The 25,298-nt window shown below is 39.6% G+C and overlaps 1 protein-coding gene and 1 pseudogene across 2 annotated transcripts in view; both read right to left on the reverse strand.

Moving 5' to 3' along the window:
* The window catches only part of SAMD12 (sterile alpha motif domain containing 12), a 415,274-nt gene that overhangs the window by 256,190 nt on the left and 133,786 nt on the right, over nucleotides 1-25,298 (reverse strand). The window lies entirely within an intron of this gene.
* Nucleotides 11,856-12,429, reverse strand: LOC308414274 (large ribosomal subunit protein eL19-like; annotated as a pseudogene). The gene has a single exon. The product of its transcript is annotated as a large ribosomal subunit protein eL19-like (transcript).

Consider the following 25,298-nt stretch of genomic DNA (forward strand, 5'->3'; position numbering starts at 1 on the left):
GCATGTAGGCACACAATACACATTCTATAGAAGAGTACACTATACAACAACATGAAACTCTCTCCACTGTTTAAATTCATCCTCCGTGCTACACTAATTCTAGGAGTGAGAGTATAGAATAAGTCTTTGTAATCCTTTGAGGTTGGTTTTTCTGACCCAGTTTGGTAAACAAGTGCTCTTTAGACAGAGCAAAGCAAGGAAGCATCCTGCACCGTCCAGTTGTGGTCCTGCAAATTAGAATCTGAAAAGACTAATGGTTCCCCTTTTTCTCCTCCTCCATCATTTCCTACGCCGTGAGTAATCCTAAAGACTTCTCATTGTCCTAAGTGCTGGGTATGGAATGAAGCAGTGCACCAGCAACAAGAGACTTTTCCTGAACTGTGCACAGCCCACACTCACGTGCAAAAGGAGAACTGCAAGATGTCTAAACAAACAGGGCTCCCTGAGCCTGGGAGCCATTCTGACTCTGCCGGAAATGCGATTTCACACACCCAGCGCTTTATCCCGGCTCTCTGACTTCCCCGCTTACTCACTATGCAACCAGAAGCAGGGATCCCATTTCTCCACCTCTCCACTTCCCCAGCAAAGAAACAGAGCCATGGTATCTACTCAATATGTTACTCTGAGTATGTATTTAGTTACATCATGAACAGAAAGTGTACTTTTGAGTTCAAGCATGAATCTTAACTGTTTGGTATTGCAGGGTCTCTGTTGGTACTGTTACTCCTGGTACCACGGCTGCCATCATGCTCTTGAGACTACACGGGATAGATGGAAATCAAAAAGATGTGTGTCTTAGAAAGCTTGGTTGGCAGCTAGGAGATAAGTCTTATTCATTATTTATTATTAACACGATTTGCCAGACTCCTGGAAATACAAAAGGTTGTGGCTGTCATTTTCTAGCTTTTTCTCCCCTCAAATTTAGTACAAAAGATATGAAACATTGGACCATATCCCAGTCCTTTCTGAGACCCAGATATGTGGCTAACTATTATTGTTAGGAAAACGGCATCATCCTCTCTTTGGCCACAAAGATCCAGTTACACACAGGTCCTTACTCCCAGTCAGCATGCGCACCTTATCCAAGAGGAAACACGGTCAACTGTGCGGCCTTTGCTTCCAAACTGATTTGTCCTTTGGGCCTTCAGGGCTGACTGCCTTCTCTAAAAAGGATCATTTAGGGCCAGAAATAGAAACCCGGAATCACATGGAGAACACTCATTCTGCTCATAAATACTTCCTGTGGCCGTGAAATCTGGGATCCCATTGAAAGGCTTAAAAAAAAAAAAACAAAAACAAACAAACAAAAAAACAACCTAGAATAAAAGGTCCCCCAGGTGAAGGCAACACCAGAGTCCGTGCAAAGAGCAATGTCACCGATCAGTCTTTCAACTCAAGTAAATGACATTTCTCCACAAAACATGATCCAAGATCCCCCTCTGCACCTTCTGGTCCTTTCCACTTCCTCTGTGCTTTTCTCTAAAATAAGTGGTTTCTTAGTTTCTCTGATACATTTCCATTGTTCCCTTGATATAGCCAGAATGCTAAATTAAAACCCACCACCACCCTGTGTCTTTACATGCGCCTTGTTTTTCACTTCTATTCTGAGGCTTCACTCTGGTCCTTTAGCTACTTAACATTCTAAGAAATTGCAAAAAAATAGAGGCTGAAGGCTCAAAGCCACCCCCTGCATTTCTTCACCTCTCTGATTTGAAAGCACATTACCTTACTAAAGAAATATCTGGGTTAAACATTTGATCTAGTGAGCAGAAAGAGCCCAGCACAGTCCTGATCTTTAGAGAAAACCCCTTACAGAATTCCAAACTGATTTTCCACAGTCTTGCCAGTCGTCAGCCACATTATTTTTCTGTGCCTTTCATATATCAGCAGAGCCCTTCAGAGTCATTTGGGATTATTGATTATGAAGGAGCAAAAATCTTTCACACTGCAAGCAGGGTGACAGCAGCCTCTCTTAGGTCTCCTTCCAATCAGGATTTGTGCTCATCAAATGGGTTTCATTCCACAGTTCTTTTTAGACTCAAAGTGTTTCTTAAGGCACTATTACTTGTTGAGAAGTGACCGTATAAGAAGTTTAAAATCTGTAGATTTAATGCACCCAACCCTTCATTTCATGCACAGTTTGTTCCATTGTTCAAAGTAAATAGTATTTTAAGTCTCCAAGTGTATATTCTGTTTGAGAATTCAGGTTTTTTTTTTTACAGCATTAGCATATCACTTAAAAAAATCTGCTACACCAGAAAAGAGTCAAACAACACTTGATAATCTGTCACATTAACTTTATGGTTCCTCTTTGCGAAGCATTTTTGTTGATAAGGTTAACAAATTCAGTGGCACTTTTCCATGTTTTCTTACTTCTCCTTTTAAATACAGTGACTTCCAAAGAACGGACAGTACGAAGGGCAGTGGTGAGCACATGGGAAGTGCCTCTGCATATCACAACGCGAATTATCAAGCAGCCACTTAAAACTAACAAACCGTTATTAACCCCGGACGATTTTGGGTCACACGCATGCAAAGATGTTCAGATCTGCCAAATAAGCGTGCCCAAGTAACTAAGAAGTTTAAAAGGAAACTGAAGTGAGTTTTTAATACCAAGTCCAAGGTAAAGGGTTCTGGGTAGTTTTGGGCCCCTGTAGACTAACCCAAGTATTCATTTAAATATAAAATATGCAATCAAGCATTCATGACACATTAGACCTGCTGAGACACACTGGTTGAGCAGGAGTGATAAAGCTCACAGGTAGCACTGGAACCCACAAGCCAACACTCACAAGATCCATGACACCAATAAAGCCGGAAGAAGCAAGAGTTACAACCAAGGTGTGGGGCACGGTCAGGAGGGGTCTGCTTCAGACAAAGCGATCATCCTTGTTGTCTATGGGAACCAGTCACTGAGATAAAAAACGTTGTAGAGATTTTATGTATGATTAACATTTCCAAACTTCAGCATAGAAGCAAGCACCAAACCAAAAGTACCACAATATTCATTTGCAAATCCCCAGCTTTTCAATAAAGATAATTTTTGTTTAGTTTTTAGAAATAACAATGTGACCTCTAATCTGCTTCGAATTAAAACAAAAGATTTTCCATAAAGTATGATCCACTGAATTATTCTTTCTTTTTCTATGAACCAAGAAAAAAAACACTGAAAGATAAGAATGCGATACATACCCCAGGCTTGCTTCAAAATTATAACCCCACTGCCTTGGCCTCATGAGTGCTAAGATCCCAATTATGTCCCTTGATCTTTGGTTTCCATTAATTACTGAAATGCAGATTTCCTAGGCATAGCACAATTTTTATCCTATAACCACATATGGCATTTTAGAGTTTGATGGGCCAGGTATATAAAACCACAAATAACCACTTACCGTAAAGCAGAGAAATGGTTCAACACAAATTCAAATTCATCAATTCAGAGCTTTATCAGCATTTTCTTGGGGGACAGTGGGATGGCAAAGCAGACTTGAAGTCAACAGCATGGAAACTTTACAGCAGGAGATTTAGGAAAGTGGCATTTAATAGACACACAAAGATGGAGTCAAGCATGAGATAAATTTGGCACTCATAGAAACATATCAGACCTGCCACCTTGGCAATGAGTGAAGACATGGCATCAGGTCCAGAGAATAGAGGTTATTATTAGGACAGAGGTTCATGAGAACAACAATGTAGTGAAAGAAGCCACAGAATTGGGAATGATAGAGTTTTGAGGAAGGAGCACTTCTTAATGGGGAGGTGAACAGGACAATGGAAAAATTAAGAAAATCTACAGATGGTGAAACCTACAACTATCAGGTTGGCTTCCCACCTACAATGGGGATGTATCCTGTAATATGCTCCTGTCTTCTCTAAGATTGTGATAAACTGGGTATTAGTGACACAAGGGTAGGACAGGACAATTTCGATGTCCAGTTATCAAGTCTGACTCCATCGGTACCCAACTTGTCTCCAGCTCCATCACTCATCCTTTCCTCAGAAGTGATCTCTCGTCAAATGGGTGCCTCCCCCACTGAGCTTTGTCCTTGCACAAAATGGTTTACTCTCACTTCCAATTCTTCACCTGTAAAGGTCTACACTCCAGTACTTCTCAAGGCAAATGCTGTATGCCACTGTTACAGGCATTCCTCAGTTTCTCTCCTGTATTCTTCTTAAGGTTGTGCAGCAAAAACCCATTTCTCAGTGGGGCTTAATTAGCTGAATAAATATCTGCTCCACCACAGTAAGAATTTGAGTCATCATCTATTCAAGTAAGAGCTCTATTACATTGCCTGTCACATAGTAGTTCCTTATTACATAAAGGTTTACTTTTATAAAATATGCTATGGCAACAGTAATGTAAGAAAGATTCATATAGAGGTATCGTGGTTCTGCTTGGGACTGTTCTGGCCTCTATCTGTGACAAGAGCCAGAGTCAGGCAACAATAATCAGGACTCCCTCCTGAGCCCATGGGCCCACAGGCTCCCAAGAGAGACAAGTTATAGTCAGAGACAGTAAGATCAAGTAGTATCACAGATAACAAAATGGCAAGAGGCCAAGTATAAGAGCATAAGCAACAGAAACCAAGACAACCTGGCAGAATCCAGTTCTCCCACCACAAGTAGTAGTGAATATATCAACAAACAAGAAAAACAAGATTTGGACTTAAAATCACACCTTGTGTAGATGATGGATGTTCTAGAGAAGGGCATAAATATGAAGAAATACAGGAGAACCAGAAAAACGCAAGTAAACAAGTAGAAGTCCTTAAAGAAGAAACACAAAAATCACTTAAAGAGCTACAGGAAAACACAACCAAACAGGTGAAAAAATGAACAAAACCATCCAGGATCTAAAATTGGAAATAGAAGCAATTAAAAAATCACAAAAGGAGACAACCCTGGAGATAGAAAACCTAGGAGAGAGATTATGAGTCATAGACACAAGCATCACCAATAGAATACAAGAGATGAAAGAGAGAATCTCAGGGGCAGAAGAAAACATTGACACATAAGTCAGATAAAATGCAAAAATCAAAAAGTTCCTAACCCAAAACATTCAGGAAATCTGGGACACAATGAGGAGACCAAAACTAAGGATAATAGGTATAGAAGAGAGCAAAGACTCCCAAGTAAAAGGCCCAGTAAGTACATTTGATACATTTATAGAAGAAAATGTCCCTAACCTAAAGAAAGTGATGACCATGAACATAGAAAAAAAAAAAAAAAAAAAAAAAAAAACCTACAGAACTAAATTGGTTGGACCAGGCAAAAATTTTCCTGACAAATAGTCAAAACACCAAATGTTCAAAACAAAGAAAGAATACTAAAAGTAGTAAGGGAAAAAGGACAGGTAACATATAAAGGCAGACCTATGAGAATTGCACCAGACATCTCAAAAGAGACTATGAAAGCTAGAAGATCCTGGCTAAAAGTCATAGAGCCCAGGCTACTATATCCAACAAAACTGTCAATTACTATGGATGGAGAGAGACCAAGATATTACATGAAAAAAACAAATTTACAAAATATCTGTTCACAAATCTAGCCCTACAACGGATAATAGATGGAAAACTCCAAGACAAGGAGGGAAACTAACCCTAGGAAAGGCAAGAAATTAACTTTCTTGAAACAAACCCAAAAGAAGAAAAGCACACAAACATAATTCTATCTCTAACAACAAAAATATTTGAAACAACACTCACTATTCCTTAATATCTTTTAATATCAATGGACTCAATTCCCCAATAAAAAGACATAAACTTTCAGACTTTCAGACTGGATATGTAAACATGATCCAGCATTTGGCTGCATACAGAAAACTCATCTCATCGACAAAGACAGACATACAACCTCAGAGTAAAAGGCTGGGAAAAAAAACTTCCAAGTAAATGATCCCAAGAAACAAGCTGGAGTAGCCACTGTAATATTGAATAAAATAGATTTTCAACCAAAAGTTATCAAAAAAAAAAAAAGATGATGAAGGATACTTTTAACTCATCAAAGGAAAAATCTACCAAGATTAAAATCTCAATACAGAACATCTATATTCTAAATACAAGGGCATGTTCATTAATAAAAGAACTTCTACTAAAGTTCAAAGCATGTAGTGTACCACACACAACAGTAGTGGAAGACTTTAACAACTGTTTCTCATCAAAGGGAATCAGAAACTGAACAGAGGCAGAATGAAACTAACAGAAGCTAGGAAAAATGGATTTAACAGACATTTGTAGAATATTTCATCCTAAAACAAAAGAATATACATTCTTCTCAGCATCTCATGGTACCTTCTCCAAAATTGACCATATCACAAAACAGGCCTCAACAGATACAAGAAGATCGAAATAATTCGATGCATCCTATCAGATCACCGTGGACTAAGGCTGGTCTTCAACAACAGCAATAACAACAACAACAACTACAAAAAGCCCACATACACTTGGAAGCTGAACAATGTTCTACTCAGTGATAACTTGGTCAATGAAGAAATAAAGAAAGATATTAAGGTATTTTTAGAATTTAACAAAAATGTAGGCAAAATGTACCCAAACATGGGATACAATGAAAGCAGTTCTAAGAGGAAAACTCACAGCACTGATTGCCTCTAAAAAGAAACCAGAGAGAGCACACACTAACAGCTTGACAGCACAGTTGAAAGCTCTAAAACAAAAAAAAGTAGATACACCCAAGAGGAGTAGAAAGCAGGAAATAATCAAACTCATTGCTGAAATCAACCACACAGAAACAAAAAGAATTATATAATTAATCAACAAAACTAGGATCTGGTTCTTGGAGAAAATCAACAAGATAAACCTTTAACCAGACTAACTAGAGGGCACAGAGAGAGTATCCAAATTAACAAAATAAGAACTGAAAGGGAGGACATAACAACAGAAACTGAGGAAATTCAAGAAAACATCAGATCCTACTACAAACGCCTATACTCAACAAAACTGGAAAATGTGGAGAAAACGGGACAAATTTCTAGACAGATACCAGGTGCCAAAGTTAAATCAGGATCACTGAAACAGTCCCAAAACCCATAAACAAATAGAAGCTGTCATCAAAAGTTTCTCAACCAAAAAATGCCCAGGACTTCAGTGCAGAATTCTATTAGACTTTCATAGAAGTCCTAATACCAATACTATCTAAACTATTCAACAAAATAGAAACAGAAACAACACTACCCAACTTATTCTTCAAAACCACAATTACACTCATACATAAACCACACAAAGACCCTACAAAGAAAAAAAAAAAAAAACAAAAAACTTCAGACCAATTTTCCTCATGAACTTTGATGCAAAAATACTCAATAAAATTTTTGCAAACCAAATCCAAGAACACATCAAAACAAGCATTCACTATCATCAAGTAGGCTTCATCCCAGGGTTGCAGGAATGGTTCACCAATGCAATTCACTATATATACAAACCCAAAGGAAAAATAAAAACACATGATCATGTCATTAGATGCTGAGAAAGCATTTGACAAAATTCAACACCTTTTCATTTTAAAAGTCTTGGAAAGATCAAGAATTGAAGGACCATACCTAAGCATAGTAAAAGCAATATACAGCTAACAGGTAGCCAACATCAAAGTAAATGGTAAGAAACTTGAAGCAATTCCACTATAATCAGGGACTAGACAAGGCTGTCCACTCTCTCCCTACCTATTCAATATAGTACTTGAAGTCCTAGCCAGAGCAATAAAATAACAAAAAGAGGTCAAAGGGATACAGATCGGAAAGGAAGAAGTTAAAATATCACTATTTGCAGCTGTCATGATAGTATACTTATGTGATCCTAAAAGTCCCACCAGGAAACTTTTACAGCTGATAAACAACTTCAGCAAAGTGGCTGGATATACAATTATTTCGAGCAAATCAATAGCCTTTCTCTACTCAGAGGACAAACAGGCTGAGAAAGAAATTAGAGGATTGATACTCTTCACAATAGCCACAATATATAAAGTACCTTGGTATGACCCTAACCAAGCAAGTGAAGGATATATACAAGAAGAACTTCAAGCCTTTGAAGAAGGAAATTGAAGAAGACCTCAGAAGATGGAAAGTTCTTCCATGCTCATGGATTGGAAGTATCAACATTTTAAAACTGGCCATCTTGCCTAAGGTGATCCCAATGCAATCTCCATCAAAATTCCAACTCAATTCTTCATAGAGTTAGAATGTGCAATTTGCAAATTCATTTGGAATAATAAAAACATCCAGGATAGCAAAAACCATTTTCAACAATAAAAATCTTCTGTGGGAATCACTGTCCCTGACCTCAAGCTGTATTACATACAGATCAATTGTGATAAAAACGGCCTGGTATTGGTACAGAAACAGGTGGGCAGACCAATAGAATAGAATTAAAGACGCAGAAATTAACCCACACACCTATGGTCACTTGATCTTTGATAAAGGAGCTAAAAGCATTCAATGGAAAAAGGATGGCCTCTTCAACAAATGGTGCTGGTTCAGTCAGCATACGGAAGAATAAAAATCAATCCCTTCTTATCTCCTTGTACAAAGCTCAAGTTCAAGTGGATTGAAGACCTCCACATACAACAAGGTACACTGAAACTAATAGATAGAAAGTGGGGAAGAGCTTAGACCACATAGCACAGGGGAAATTTTCCTTAAGAGACCACCAATGGCTTATGCTCTAAGATCAAGAATCAACAAATAGGACCTCATGAAATTGCAAAGCTTCTATAAGGCAAAGGACACTGTCTAAAGGACAAAGCAGCAACCAACAGATTGTAAAAATATCTTTACCAATCCTACATCTGATAAAGGGCTATTATCCAATATATTCAAGGAAATCAAGAAGCTATCCCCTAGAGAATCAAATAATTCTATTAAAAATAGGGTCCAGAGCTACACAGAGATTTCTCAGCAGAGTAATATTGAATGGCTGAGAGCACCTAAAGAAATGCTCAGCACCCCCAATCATCAGGGATATGCAAATCAAAACAACCCTAAAATTCCACCTCACAGCAGTCAGAATTGCTAAGATAAAAACTCAGGTGATAGCAGATGCTGGTGAGGATGTGGAGAAAGAGAAACACTTCTCCACTGTTGGTGGGATTGTAAACTGGTGTAATCACTCTGGAAATCAGTCTGGCAGTTCTTCAGAAAATTAGACATACTGCTACCTGAGGACCTATACGTCTCCTGGGCATATACCCCAAAATATATAACAAGGATACATGTTCCACCTTGTTTATAGCAGCCTTATTTATAATATCCAGAAGCTGGACAGAACCCAGATATCTATCAACAGATGAATGGATACAGAAATTGTGGTACATATACACAATGCTGTACCACTCAGCTATTAAAAACAAGGAGCTCATGAAATTCCTAGGCAAATCGAAAAAACTTGAAGCTATCATCCTGAATGAGGTAACCCAGTCACAAAAGAAAACACATGGTATACACTCACTGATAGCAGATACTAGCCCCAGAAATCTTGGAATACCCAATACCCAAGAAACAATTCACAGACATGAAGCTCAAAAAAAAAGAAAGGCCAAAATGTGGATTCCTCAGTCCTTCTTAGAAAAGAGAACAAAACTCTTATAGGAGGAAGTGCAAGGTCAAATAGAAGAACAGGGATTGAAGAAAACATCACTCAGAAGCTGCCTCACCTGGGGATTCACTACATATGCCGTCACCAAATCCAAGCACTATAGCTGATAAAGTATTTACTGGCAGGAACCAGACAGAGATGCCCCCTCAGGGACTAGGCTAGAGTCATATAAATACAGCTGAACATGCTTGCAGCTAACCATCAGACTGAACTCAGGGATCCCAATGAGGTTGCTAAAAAAAGGACCTAAGGAGCTGAAAGGGGTTGCAACCTCATGGGAAGAATAACATAAACCAACCAAACCCTCCAAAACTCCCATGGTGTGAAACACCAACCTGTGTGCACATTGAAAGATCTATTGATCCAGTTGCTTCTGTAGCTGAAGATAGCAGTGTCTGGCATCAATGTGAGAAGAGGCTTTTGTTCCAGAGAGGGTACATTGTCCCTATGTAAGGGAATGACAAGGCAAAAGGGTGAAGAGGGGATCAGAAGGGAGTGGACCTTTGTGAAGGCAACTGGAAGGGGAAGGCAGATGGGAGTAGGGCGGAGTAAAAGGATAACATCTCAAATGTAAAAACAGAGTAACTAATAAAAAAATCATTCAAGGCATCCAGCATGTAGACAAATGACTGCATATGTGTGTGTGTATTTCAAGGTACATTGCTAGATTCATTGCAGGCCCATAAAAGTTTCAAGGGTATCCTTATGGAAATAGAAGAGTACTTCTAAAATTCACACTGAAGCACGAAATATTCCCAGTAGTCACAATAATTTTAATCATCAGATAAAACAATGCTGGAGGAATCAATAGCTGATTACAAATTATGCTGAGCCACAGTGACAGAAACCTTAAACCGCTAGTACAAAAGCAGACATGTGGCCCAGCAAAATAGAACAGAAGAGCCAAAATTAAAACCGCAGGTCACATCACAGCCATTTAAGTTGTGACAAAACTGTCAGACATATAAACCAAATCAAAAGAAAGCCAGCTTCTTTAGCTAACGGTGCTTAGAAAACTGGGTAGTTACAGGTACAAGAATGTCACAGAACCCTGTCCCTCACCCTGAACAAAAATAAATTCAGAATGAATCAAAACCGCTAGTGGGAGACCTAAGTTTTTGAAATCGTTAGGGCAAAACCTTTCAATATACAGGCCTAGACAAAAGCTGTCTGAGACATACGTGCTCTAGTCTTGAAACAATTTCAAGAATTTCCAAATGGCAGCGTATGAAATTTAAATGTTTGTACAATAAAGGATAACAAGACAACAATCACAAAAAGAGAGACATCTACATCGTGGGGTAATTCTGTTTCTTATATACCTGCTGGGGTTATTATCTAGAATTTAAATGGAATTGTTTTGATTTTCATTATATTTTTGAAGATTTAAGCTGGAATCATTTATCAAGTTATGGATATGAGGAAATATTTTGGATTTCCTCTTTTATATACATATATGTGTAGGGATGTCTAGTGCATGGTCATGTGTGGTTAACTATGAGACACATGTGGAGTCCAGGGTTAATTCTCAATCACTCTGTACCTTATTGGGTTTTTTAATTTTAATTTTTTTAATACCACATATTTTGATAATGTCTTCCCCCAACTCCTTGCCACACAACATTATGTTGGTTCTCTATTACTCCCCCCCCCACCAACAAAAAGAAATCCAAAAATTGAAAATCCAAACAAAGAATCTCCAGAGATTATGGCAGAATTCATATGACTTGCCCAAATTTAAGCCAGACAGGATCTTGGCACTGAAAAGGGAAAGTTGATGCATTTTATTTTTGAGATAGGGGTTCTCACTGAATCTGGAATTTACCCATATAAAAGCTAGACACTGAAACCCAGGATGCGGTTATCTTCTTTCCCCGATACTGAAATTGAGTATACTGACATACCCAGCTTTTTTGTCGGGACTGGGATCTGAATTTACAGCCTCATGCTTGACAAACCTTAGCTACTGTACCCCCTCTCTAGCTCAGTGCGTTTGCAGTCTGATTAAGTCTTTAAGTCTTTTCTCCTATGAATACCAGAGGTAAGTGTTTGTGTGCGATAAAGTTTTGCTATAACATTTATGCTGAAAATGTTGGGGTCAGGCATTCCCCAGAGACTCAGACTTTCCAAGGTTGGGATTACGATTATTGTTTTTTGTTTGTTTGTTTGTTTTCCGGACAAAGGCTTGCTTTATTTTAATGACTGGTCCATCTGAAGCCACATTCAGGCCTCTATGTACAGACACAAGGGAAACTATTTCTTGTTCTCTTCCTCTTTGGACAGAGTCCTGATCTCTTCCTTCTTGCCCCGGAGGCGCTCCTCCCTGCGCTTTCCTGATTCCTTGGTCTTAGATCTGGGAGCCTCAGCCTGGTCAACCAGTAGCTTCTTCCGGGCCCTGTCTGCCTTCAGTTTGTGGATGTGCTCCATGAGAATCCGCTTGGTTTTGAACACGTTCCCTTTGACCTCAGATCCAGGCTGTGATACATATGGCGGTCAATCTTCTTAGATTCCCGGTATTTCCTGAGAAGCCAGTGCAGGATCCTCATTCAGGTCCCCTCCTCGGGCATGTGAACCTTGGTCCTACCTACCTTCCCTATGCCCATATGCCTGGCCTGCCGTCGGACCGGTGTGTTTTTCCAGCAGTGACCCGGGAATGGACAGTCGCAGGCTTCCGGATGACCAGCCATCTTTGATCAGTTTCTTATCTGCTGACAGGAGTTGGCAGTGGCAATTTCGTTGGTCTCATTGGGGTCCAACCAGACGTTCTTCTTACCACAGTGGAGGACACTAGAGGAAAGCCTTTTTTCTCTAGTCTGAGCGTACTCATGGCTTGGGATCACGGTTTTCAGCCACCTTGGTGGAGATCAAACGGGACAGTGTCCTGCTTTCTGACCTCTGTAGAGATCAGGAATAGATGATACGCAGGACCTGAGTTACAGAACCATGGGATCCAACTCTAGAAATCCATGGTCTTGGCTCAAAGGAATGTTAAGTCAGCATGTTGCAGAAATACTTGTATGTCGTGTTCATTGTAGTATATACTCCACCAAGGAACCGTTACAGATGTCTATAGACAAGTCAATATACATATATAAATACATAGGACTTACACATAGTGGGGATTTAATTAGCCACAAAGGATGACATGTTATCATCTGCAGAAAAGTGGATGGCATCAGTTGTCGCCATATTGAAGGAAATAAAGCAAGCTAAAGAAGACAGATATCCCATGTGTGCCCACTGCACAGGCTACAGTGTGTACATGAAAGTTGTAAGTGGGGCATTTGGCAGAGGAAAAGGCCAGAGAGAAGGGAGAAAGTGTCAAGGGAGGAGAATAGGAGGTAGAAGGAGAACAATATTGTGTGCTCGTTATCGGATTATGAACTTAAGGTTTTAAAATCCACTTTATACATGTGTGCACACACTCACACATCAATACATATCCATGCAGCTTATGAAAGCAGAAAGGGAATGTTTTGGAGAATAAAGGAAACCAGAGGGCTCAGAGACAAGGGGGCGGTTATGGTGAGGTAAACATGAGGCAAGTCAAATAAGGTAAGCCATAAAGTAGCTATTGCTCAATACAATGGATAGAATATTTACTATAGAATATTTACTATATATTCTTAGGGCACTTTTGTACCCATGAGAACTCAGAACCACCCCAGTTGTTCATAGGAGTCGAATATGTTCTATAACACCTCTGTGGTTTTGCTAGGTTTCAGGCACACAGTAGGAAACCAGCCTTCTCCTCTATTACCAGGTTGCTGGGTTTTACATCTCTCTCTTTAACAATCTTTTCAAATAACTGCAACACAGAGCTATGTGCACATCCGATAACATGCTTCCTTCAAGATCATTAATTATTTCCAGACTCCTAATAACCCTGCCAGACTTCTCTTCCTTCGCAAGGTGAAGAATATCGTTATTATGGTAGGCTTGTACAAGTTTCTTCTTCATTTTGACATCCAACTTAAGAGCAAGACAACAACTTTTGCCTTCTTATTAATCATAGGTGCAGGTTGGATGCCCAGCTTCGTAACTTTTAGGAGTTATGAAAGGAACAGTGATAAAACTCAAGGATGCATTACTCAGTTTCATAGACAGCACCAGGTACTTAAAACTTTACTCAATTTGGATCACAGAAGGAGAAAGAAACAATGTTTATCTGCCGGTTTCTTTATTTGCTGGTTGCTTTTGTATTTATTCACTGACTACCTTGTTATATCAAGAGTTGCATCAAACACCTATGAGAGTGAGTTAGAAAAATCAAATGAGCAGACAAATAAATGAACATCCACAAACCTGGCCAAGTGGCTCGAAACGAGGGCCAAGGAAAAATGGGAGCATATAAAATTGAATATGACTCAGAAAGACAAACAGCTGGCTTGTTTAAATGTTAGAATAAAGGTTGAATGAAAAAGAAATGAACAAAAAGTCGGACAAAAAAAAAAAAAAAAGAGTCCAACTGGAATCTTCGAATGGCTTAGGAAACTGAAGGCCCTTTCGGATCGAGAAGTTGGTACTGTCTACATGTCAGGATATGGCAAGAATCTTGAACTAAGGCTGATTATAAAGGAGATGCCCACTGAGCTCTAGGGCTTGGGAGTTTGCAGGCAGGTTGAGAAGAACACAGACACTAAGCATATCGGGAAAACACAGTTGGATCAGGAATTCTGAGATGAAGGCAGGAACTTATCAGGGACCATAGTTATGGCACTGGTGACAGGGTGACAGACAGCCCCGTGTGGAAAGGGAAGCAGGTGGTGAGTGGGAAGGGGAAACAGGACCCCCTGCCAGCCATTGGCTCGCATAAAAAACATGACTGGGAGAGAGCAGGACAAACATCAAGACGGATCAACCTCACTGGTTAGAATTTGGATGAGAAGAGGGAAAATCTCCTGGAAGAGAAGAGAAATGTGGTCCTATAAAGATGTGTGTGTGCCGTGCTGTACAATGGGGTTGAGTGACTTCTATAAAAGACCAAGCCCAGCAAAGCCTAAGTGGCAAGCCTTGACTTCTTCCACAAGAGTCCTTTAAATTCCCTCTGATTAATGATTGGTGTCCCATACTTTTAGCCTTCGGTGGAAGCCTTAAGTGTGGTCAAATGGCTTCAGCTGGGGGATCACAGGGCTTCTAGGGCTGGGGGCCAAGCAGGTCATCATATTCAATTACTGGTTTTGGCTGGAGGAGGAGGCAAAATTGTGGTTTTGGCAGGACTGCTAGAATTATAGGGCCTTAATTAGATTACTGGATCAACCTCTGACTAGCAATGAATGTCCTTGGGGAGGTCGTTTAATCTCTCTGTGAGATGATGTCGGAGTTTTTTTTTTTTTTTGACAAAAAAATGAAATAATATTTCAGAGGCCCCTTTACAGGAGAAACCTGTAAGAGCAACGGTGTTGCTAAAAAGATTAGGATTTTAGCTGCTTTCAACCCCTGGCTGTGTATAGTTTGAGGGGGCTGGGCAGGAGAGTAACAGTTAAAGAAATAAAGAAGAGCTTGGAGAAATTTGCGCAAATAACTCCTGCAAAGAAATATATTAGTCTTATATTTATGGTCATTGATGGAGCTAACTTTGTTGCACTGAAATTGGTTATGCTATAAAATAGCATAATATGACTAAGTCAGTCACCTTCAAAAAAATCTGTAAATGAGAAACTGCAGGGACAGGGTGACTTTGTATTTCCACAGCTGGGGGTGAGGGGAGAGGCTGGGCCCCAACCACCAAAAGCGCACGATTGAGAAAAGGGGTCAGAAATAAAGTATGGCAGGCTGACTGTAGGGAGAGAAATGGATTAAGTCAAGAGCTATTTATGCTGGGGATGTAGTATGAATTTGGATCCCAACCAATAGAATGCCATTTTAGCTTAGAATAAAAGCCTTTTCCCCAAATTCTGCCAAGACAAGGCACAGCAAAGGCCGAAAGTACAATGAAGGGTACACACATGAGTCCTACCCCATATTACTGAACTTCTGTGTTTTGTTGGATATAGTTCTTCTTAAAGGACCAACAGTGGACCTTTATTCTAAACATTTGGAAGCAAGAGTCATTATCCATTTATTTAAAATTGGAACTAAAAAAAAAAACACTCATAAATAAAGGACATTTCCCACTCAAAGATTTTTTTTTTTCACTAGGAAAAATGGCTTGGAGACAACTTCCAGCTGCTGAGATGACCTGGATGTAATTACCTGGGTAATTACAAATGGAAATAGTAGTGGTTATGCTTATCCAGGTTAGAATCTTTTAAAAAGCACATTGGTGTTTACAGAGCTAAAGCAGAGGCAACAGTTGTCAGTGTGCCTGATACCACACAACACTACACAGTGGAGAGTTCTCCAAGCCAGAAAGCCACATGATTTCCACACCCATTACCAACGTTGCTTGAGTATTAGAAATACCAAGAGGCATGGTTTTGTTTATTTCCTTTGTGTTTTCTTAGAGTAATGCCTAAAAGCTTCCCCTAATCAAATAAATCAGAATCTCGACGGGAAGGATACAGTAACAGGGATTTCCTTGTATAGCTGGGGCAGAGACCTTCTGCCTTGGCATATCTCTTCAGATGTGCAGTTAGTGCCATAACATGTCACTGCTTTCTAACTTGGAAAGCATGTTCCTTGTGCTCTGATACCATGATCACACACCCACCATGTGATGGTTTGAACATGCTTGGGTCAGGAAGTGGCCTTACTAGAGGAGGTGTGTCACGGTGGGGGAGTGCTTTGAGACCCTCCTCCTCTTGACTTCCTGGGAAACAGTTTTCATCTTCTTCATCTGTTTTTCTTCGGAACAAGGTGTAGAACTTTCAGCTCTTCCAGTGCATGGATGTTGCTTCCTGCCATGATGATAATGGACCAAACCTCAGCTCCTGTAAGTCAGCCTCAATTAAATGTCTTTTAGAAGAGTTGCCTTGGTTATGGCATCTCTGCACTGCAATAGAAACCCTAATTATATAAAGTGGAGGAAAAATATTGGGTTCTTAACGCCTTTATTAGATATTGTCCTCAGGAGAAGCTACTTAACTGCTTTATTTTATTCACAAAGGGACTGATTAACTTCTATTTCTTTATAGTAATTGCATATAAATGTGTAAGTCGCACAGTCTTTGATACCCTAGTCTTCTGCCCATGAAGGAATCAATCATAGTTTGCCTGGCATACAAGTCTCTGAAGCTGGAACTTCAGTCTTAAAACTGAGACAGTCCTTGGAAAATATGCCCTAAAAGGTTCTGGGGGCTCAAGGAATTCAATGTCAAATGGATGTAGATGAACCAGCCACCTGCTCACAGCTCTACTCTCTAAGATTGATCTTCTCTACCTCAGAGGCTTCATTGATCACCTTACAGTAACCAAAGGGAAACAAGACACTTAGAGAGGAATTAAAGATGTTCCGGATCCCACATCTCATTTCCTTAGTGCACAGAATGAGAAATCAACAAACACTATACTATTGTTTTTATAATGAATCATTTGCTCAGTGATTTTAGAGATGAATTCTCAGATTATTAACAGTCACAGTTCTAGTAAAAGCAATGTCTAAGAGGACATCATCATCTGACATCTAGTCCAGGAGCTCAGAGACCAACAGGAGTTGTCAGGCAAGAGAATTTGTCCGCTCTCATTCACATGATCAGAAGTCAACACAACTTGGAAACCATGTGGCTACAACTACCATGTGGTGGCACTTAGCCATAAGCACCATCTTAACTGATTCATACATGTTAAAATCCATTTGTACTGGCTAGCTCTCCTATCACAGGGAGGTCCTAAGCATGATACTAGAGCAGTAAAAGAATCACTTGTCTTACCAATCTGTGATCCTACTTTACACCATAGAAATTGGTCTGGTAAGATGACATGTGACCAGTGATACATTAGTAGCATAGACATCAGGCAAGTAACCCATTATTTTCTGATTAGATTTAAATCCTTATCTGCAAGATAAATACTATATCTGGCACCATTATTGGACCTGTGGATAGACTGCTCTTAGACTCCAGGAGAGATCCAACAAGTATCAGCACTGACTCCTAATGACTTAGCATTATACCCATAGACTAATATATCTCTCAACCCTCATCAGACAAGACTATATTTATAGTAGATGATGATGAACACAGAGAGACTCAAAGCTGTTCATTGTGCAAAGAAGACACTGTAAAATGTTCAACCCTAAATGGGATATCTATATTATACCCCCTCCTCCCAAGGCTGGAGGATCATGACAGACGAAGGAACAGTAAGAGCCAGATATGGTAGATGAATACAGGGTTTCTTAAAACTAATTTGCTTTAATATAGTCTACAAAACAGCTGGCATCTATCTTATCAGGCCCACAACTGATTATCCTTCACGAAGTGTTTGAAATAAACACAAGATGAGGGAAGACGTCCAATTAATGTTATCAATCTAATGCTCAACAGGAGAAATTACAAATGATGGGGTCTGGCTAGCAGTAACAGACAAAGGGAAAAATAGGTTGTGTTAAGAAAAAAAAATTATATCGCAAATTAGATTTGCTGCCCACAAGTTTTGACAAAACTTAAAGGAAATTAATCAACCACTTTCTATGTGCTTTGCTGATCACAGAAAGCCTCTGACTCCACTTGACATAAGCAAATAAAGATGGTGACACTTGACATGTAATTGTGGCTTACTTAATTGGATTGCTTCACAAACTCCTCTCAGTAATCAATGATTCCTAGTAGAATTCTCAAAAGAGGACCTCAGGTTGTTGGGAGCAGAAAATGACAGGGTTGTTTTTCCTTGAATCTTCTATTCAGGAGCAGTGGTCCAAGCTTCAAATTGTATGGACTCTTGCCTATAATCCTTCCCATTATGACTTTCTCTGGGTCCCCTTGAGACCTCATAACCCACTTTAGCAAAGGTTTCCTAGAATCACATTGCCTGAATGTGCATCTGTACTATTTGGCCCATAGCAGATCATTTAAGAGTATTTCTGTGTCTAGTGAAAATGTCTGTGTCTACTTCATGGGGCTAATGAAAAGTTATGTAGTACAGTGCACATACAGTGTCCAGACTAGTATCTACCCATTGAAATGTTCACTTATTATTTTAAGTGAATACTTATATTATCAATAGCTAGTATATGATTTAATTATTGACTTTGTTTCTCTTAAATTTCATGTTACTTTCACTCTTGCAGAAAAATGTTTAATTAGAACAATGGTTACATCTTTCTGGAGTGCACATTGTCTCAATCTGCTGCAAGACAGCCTCAGGATAAAACACAATGTCAGCATGTACAGTTACTCAACCTAAAAGATCAAAGGATATTAGGTCTTAGAACAGCTTTAGGTCCATAGGTTCCTGTTTAGTTTGGAATTTCCTGTAAGTTAAGCATGCAAGTTTAAACACGGTGAACATCTGTTTGAATCTTGCTTCATAAAGAATATGGTAAAAGTGCCAAGTAGGTTATTGATGACGGGGTCAATCTATTTCTGATTCAAGGTGCTACTTAGAAGACATGCTCAAACCACTAGACACTTTTCTAATTCTAGAGTCTAAAGGTCTTGAAGTCATGCGACTTGTAACTTCTTTAGCTCTACTGGAAAATAAGGATGGGGGCAATGTGCCACACATGCTCAGATCACATTAGCCATTCAGTGGAAGAACAAGACCTGCTAAGAGCCATTACCTCTTGTTCCTTCAGTGATTTCATTATTATAATGCACAATTCTTGTTTGTCAACAGGAGAAATGGAGACATCGGTTAAACAATATCAAAAACAGAACACCCTGGCAAAGTAAATATGTGTGTGTGTACATATGTGTATACATGTATACAAGCATATACATACCAGGTCTACATTCCAAATAGTATTAAATTGTTTCAAACAACGGACAAACAGAAGACAAAAAGTCTCTCATGATCTGTGGCTGATTCACCAGGAGGTAACATGAACTTGCAAGGAGGGATGGGTTTTTTGCCAACTGCCTCTGTAAAACAATCAGTCTTCTCATGCTCAGAAAAAGAAACCACACTGCTTCTGGCAGCAGCATCTTTTGAAAAATCATGCCAAAATGTCTTTCATCTCTTCAGATCCTATTTCCATGAGCTCAAAAATGCCTTCAGAAAATATCTTCCAGTAAAGGGAGATCCAAACACTGATGTGGTCCTTCCCAGAGCCCTGTGGATATGGAAGGAGTATTTATTTCTAACATGACGGTTCCAGGTCTTAATCTGGTCATCTAACTCTTCTGGTCCCTTGTCTCCTCAACTCACAAGTATCTAGCAGTATGCTTGGCCTAGAGTTTGTCAGGCAAGTTGGGCATGAATGCAAGTTTCCTGCGGCAGCAGAACAAATTTTAGCTCTATCTCTGACTTTTTTCATGAACAAAATTCCCTGAGAGAAAAATATGCCAGACTTCAGGAGTTTATCCATGGGTATCGAGTTTGTCACTGAGTACTGTACAAGGAGAGTGGCGAAGCAAAGGGAATTGCTTTCTGCATGGATAATGAGGTATGAAGTTCAGCAATTATTACAAAAATTTTAGATTCAATATTTTATTCAATATTCATATATAAATGTACCTGTGCTTGGATCCAATCCAGCCCTCCATTTTCTCCATTTCATTTCCTCCCTTACTCTGCCCCTCTTTCTCCTGCCAACACCATGTGTACCCCCTTGCCATCTGTTTGTCTGTCATTGTATTTGTCTGTCTACATGTCTTTGTCTTTCTGTCTGTTTCTCTCTTTCAGTGTGTGTGTGTGTTTATTTAGTTTTAATACCCACTGAATTGATTTAATGCTGCTTGTATGTGTATATGTATGGGACAACCTTCTGGTGCATGGGTAGTCCTCAGGGTCCAGATCTCTGAAGAAAAGTGACTCTTCCTTTCCCAGTAACCATAGCTCCTAGGAGAGTGGTAGGAATTCCCAAGAGACTCCCACATTCACACCAGCTGGCTTGATCTTGTAGTCATCTGATGCATATCACCCTAGCCATTGTAAATTCATCCATGTTACTGCCTATATTGACTTTTAAGTTGTAGTGGGGAATCTACAACATCATCACATACTACTTTTCTAGATACTTACTATACCTGAGTATTCCCTTTGCCTTGGCCCATGCTGTTAGTTCTTCCTGGAATGTCATAGCCTAGCTCATTTCTCTTCTTTTATTCTTCTTTCATTCAGTATATCACAACTGCAGTCTCCCTTAAAATCTCTCTTCCTTGTACCCCTTTCCCCCAGATCCATTATTTCTCCATTTTTCTCCAGGAAAGAGCAGGACTCCCGGTGATATCAACTGACTACAAGCATGACAAGGTGTAATACGGCAGGGCTTAAGCCCTCATATCAAGGCTGTATAAGTCAACTCAGTAGAAGGAAAAAGGTCCCAAGAGCAGGCAAAAGAGTCAGACACTCCCATTCATAGTCATAGGGGGTCAACAAAATCCCCAAGCTAACATAATTACTGCATATATGCAGCAGATCTAGTATAGACACAAGTAGACTTCATGGTTGCCTCTTCATGCTCTCCCTGTTTAGTTGACTGTGTGCTGTGTTCGACTGGTGTCACTGATCCCTTTGACTCCTATAATCCTTACTCTCTATCTACGTAATGGCTCCCTGATCTCTGCCTAATGATTGGCTGTGGATCTCGGCATCTCTAGCCAACACCGTGAGTTCTGATGAGGATTTGGGTCTAGCATATGTGTAACCCAAAGTTTGACAAATCAAACTTTATTCTTGTGCCCTTCCAAGCACTGATGTCTTTTCTCATGTCTTCCTCTGACCTGTTTCCATTACCTACAGTATCCAGATTCTAGCAACAACTGGATGATTGTTTTATACTTTGCTGTGTATGCACCTTTCTTAGGAAAAGAATAAAATCCAGCAATGGTTTTGAGCTCTGTGAGATCAGTATGATTATCTATATTTTCACAAATGGAGTCCATGGAAACAAGTTTGCCAATAGGCAAACTGATACATCATTGATTCAGCACTTTTTGTGGACTCTGAAACAAACTAACTAAAATTTCTGTACACCTGCCTGACCTCTTGCCACCAAGAGACCTAGCTAGTCCACAATTAGACACATTTTCACAGACAGGAACATACTATAATTTCTAATACTGTTATTATGGCATTATTTTAATTAAAATTACCCTGGAAACAAGCTAAATGTGTCTGGTGTCAGGAGGATGTTTTAATATTAATAAATTATTGTGTGTGTGTGTGTGTGTGTGTGTGTGTATGTGTGTGTGTGTGGTTTCCATCTGTCACAGAAAGTTAGTGAAGTAAAACTACATGGAAAGATTTTCCAGTGCTGAGAATAGCAAATATTTGTTGAATGACTGAATAAATCACCAAGATAAAGTACAACTGAGAAAGTCGAGTCAGAAGATACTGTAGAAGGTACTCATTAGTTCATGTTAAAAGCTCTTTATATTTAAAGACACACAGTAAATACGCAGAGAGCAGTAATGGTATAAAGGTACTTTGTGTTTTGCACAATATTTACCCCTCTTAAAAAAGAAACATGTTGATGTATTACTCATGCAACTAGAAATTACTCTGGGAAAAACAATCTGAATAGCATCAGTTCTGGGATACAAGTATGCCTTGGGTTAGATTGGCTGCTTAGAAACTTCAGACTTCCCTCAGATTTTATTTTTAAGTGTGTAGAAGAAAGAATGGGCTTAACATCCAAGACCTAGGATCTGAAAACCTCTGAGCTGGTAAGCTTTAGTCTAGTCAGTTGACTTATAGGTATTTTCTCTTAGTAGAGGAACACTGTCTACGTCTCAAGGTAACTCTGAACATAGATGAGACAGCCAATAGATTCTGTTACATTATAAAACAATGAGGATAATATTCATCTTTACAATTACCACTCTCATAAAGTCCTAACATAGTGTCTCACACAGATAAGGTATACAATTTACATTGGAGAAATAAATGACAGTCTTAGGATGTGTGAATTTAATCCTCAGCTTCCTTAAGTATTAATTTCATCCAAAGGACTTTAAACAAAATTTCAGGAATATGTCATTGGGGAATAACAAATTTTGAATCTCTTATTTTGTCTTGTGCCAGTAGTTTTAAGATAGGAATTATGTCTATGCACTGGTAAAATTGAAAAGAGGATTATATTTAATAAGTTGTGACACATATGGTACCTGGGTTTGAAAATGTGTACTTGGGAAGCTATGGGACATTGTATTTAAATGAAAGGCTTCAAGCAAATTAGTTGATCAATTATACATTGTGTCTTTCAAACAAAATTACTGATTTAATAATCAGGGTGTTTTTTTCTCATACTAATGATGTTCTACTTTTGCCTTTGGATATGCTGGCCACAGCATTTTTTTCATGTTTTAAAAATTATAGAGAATAGATAATTACTAATGAATGCTGACCTTTTCCCTATTATGAGTAATTATGCTATTAAAAGCATCATTTGGGCCTTAATTTGATATACAAATTATTCAATTACCTAGTCTGCAGTATAAGGACTTTTAGCAACCACTGGTTTTTGGTGAGAAAGGATAGCTAATCCTGAGCATGGAATAATTTCATCATATTCTCTGCTGCAGAAATTTTTAGACCTGTCAAAACAGAATTATAGTTGTGTCTAAACCAATAACTCTTATTAACACCAAGTTAATACCTATATGTCATTACATTTCTAAGAGGAATGGACCAGAAATCCTCTAAAAATCACTTTGCAAAGGTAGAACCAAAGCATTTCATTAAAAAGTAAAAGTAGAGTTAACCAGGAACAAGTTTTTCTTAAAATAGTTGGACTAAGATGCCATAAAACTTGTGTGTGGGCTTTAGCTGTGCATTTGCCATGTCTCTTTTGGTTGTAGGAGCACTGTGGATGGTGGTGGTGGTCATAGATGTGGTGATGGTATGGATGGTAATGGTGGTGGTGGTGGCGATGGTGTTGATGGTGATGGTGGTGATGGTGATGGTGATGGTGGTGGTGGTGGTGGTGGTGATGGTGGTGGTGGTGATGATGGTGATGATGGTGGTGGTGGTGATGGTAGTGATGGTGATGGTGGTGGTGGTGATGGTGATGGTGGTGATGATGATGGTGGTGGTGGTGATGGTGGTGGTGGTGATGGTAGTGATGGTGGTGGTGGTGGTGGTGATGATGGTGGTGGTGATGATGATGGTGGTGGTGGTGATGGTGGTGGTGATGGTGGTGGTTGTGATGATGGTAATGATGGTGGTGGTGATGGTGGTGGCGGTGATGGTGTGGGTGGTGATGGTAGTGGTGGTGATGACGGTGATGGTGGTGATGGTGGTGATGATGGTGGTGGTGATGGTGGTGGCGGTGATGGTGGTGATGGTGATGGTGGTGGTGGTGATGATGGTGATGGTGGTGATGGTGGTGATGATGGTGGTGGTGATGGTGGTGATGGTGGTGATGATAGTTGTCTAAAAGGTACTGCTAGTGAGGTCAGTGGTGGTAAAGAAGGCTATGTTGATGATGATGGTAACTGGTGGCAGTGTTGAAGATATGGAAATAGTAGAAATTAATATGATAGTATAGACCCCGTTCCTTAACATTGTCTAAGATCAGAAGAACAGAATACTTAGAGGACTTCTATTTTGAATAGACAGTAGGAAGTGGACACAAAACCAAACCTGACTTTGACTCTTAGTTTCTTCATCTACCAGCTGTAGTGTCTAGACAATCAGTGCCTCTACCTTCTCTTCCAACTTCCTGCTAACGACATTAGCTTTCAAACTTGGAAGTATTGGTAATGAGTCTCAAAAGCTTGTCACACAGAAGAGTTTCAGTAAATGGGAAAAAGGGCAGGAAGAACAACTGTATTTATTCTGTGTCTTTTAAATTACAATGCAGTAATAGAAAAGAGCTGGTTATAATTGAAACAAAAAAGAGGCAGTATAGAAGTCTGGTAGCTTCTGATACAGAACAGGAAGAATGGTGGCTTACTTGAGAATTCCATTTTCCAGTTTTACTCATAGCTATTGTCTTTCTGAAGGTTTTCAATGTGGTGGCCTGCGTGGGCAGGTGCTTAAAGGATGTCAGAGGGTTGGTTATTTCTCTTTTGACCTAGTCTGAGATTATCTCTACACTCGGGAAGGCAGTCCTCTTTTTTCACAGCTGGTTCCACAGCTTCCAATGATGGAAGATACAACAGAGGTAAAAACAGGGAAATCTTGTTCCCTGCTTGCTTCCACTTCCTCCTCTCTGACTGCTGCCTTTTGTCATGAATTTCTTTCTCTGCCTTCCAACTAGGACTCCTTCTGTGCGCAGTGCTCCCTCCCTTTGGGGATTCCTCAGTGACTATGTCCAGGGAGCCTTTCTATGCCTGTTGAATTTCTAAACCCAATTCGTACTTCTAAACCACCTCTGTCTGAATTTCACTTTACAAAAAGCCTAGTCTTGTTTGATATCAGTTTCCCAAGTTATTTAAAGAAAAACAAAGAAAGAAATCACCACCGATCTTTGTGGTCCTAAAGTAATTTCAGGGACTTTGGCAGCCTTCAGTCCACAAAAATCAGAATTTTGTGGATGACAGACTCCAAGTCCTCAAGAGTTACTTGGGTTTTCTTAAGTCCTTGTTTCATTGATTTTATGCCTCTTTGGCTCTGTTGTACATCTGCATCAGAACTCCACAGTAAATTCCAGATGGTCTAGAAGGGCCACACCAGCATGTGAGGGCCTTTGTGAGCTTCCTCACTAGC

The sequence above is a fragment of the Micromys minutus genome (genome assembly GCF_963924665.1).
Source record: "Micromys minutus genome assembly, chromosome: 33".
In the NCBI taxonomy this organism is placed as follows: domain Eukaryota; kingdom Metazoa; phylum Chordata; class Mammalia; order Rodentia; family Muridae; genus Micromys; species Micromys minutus.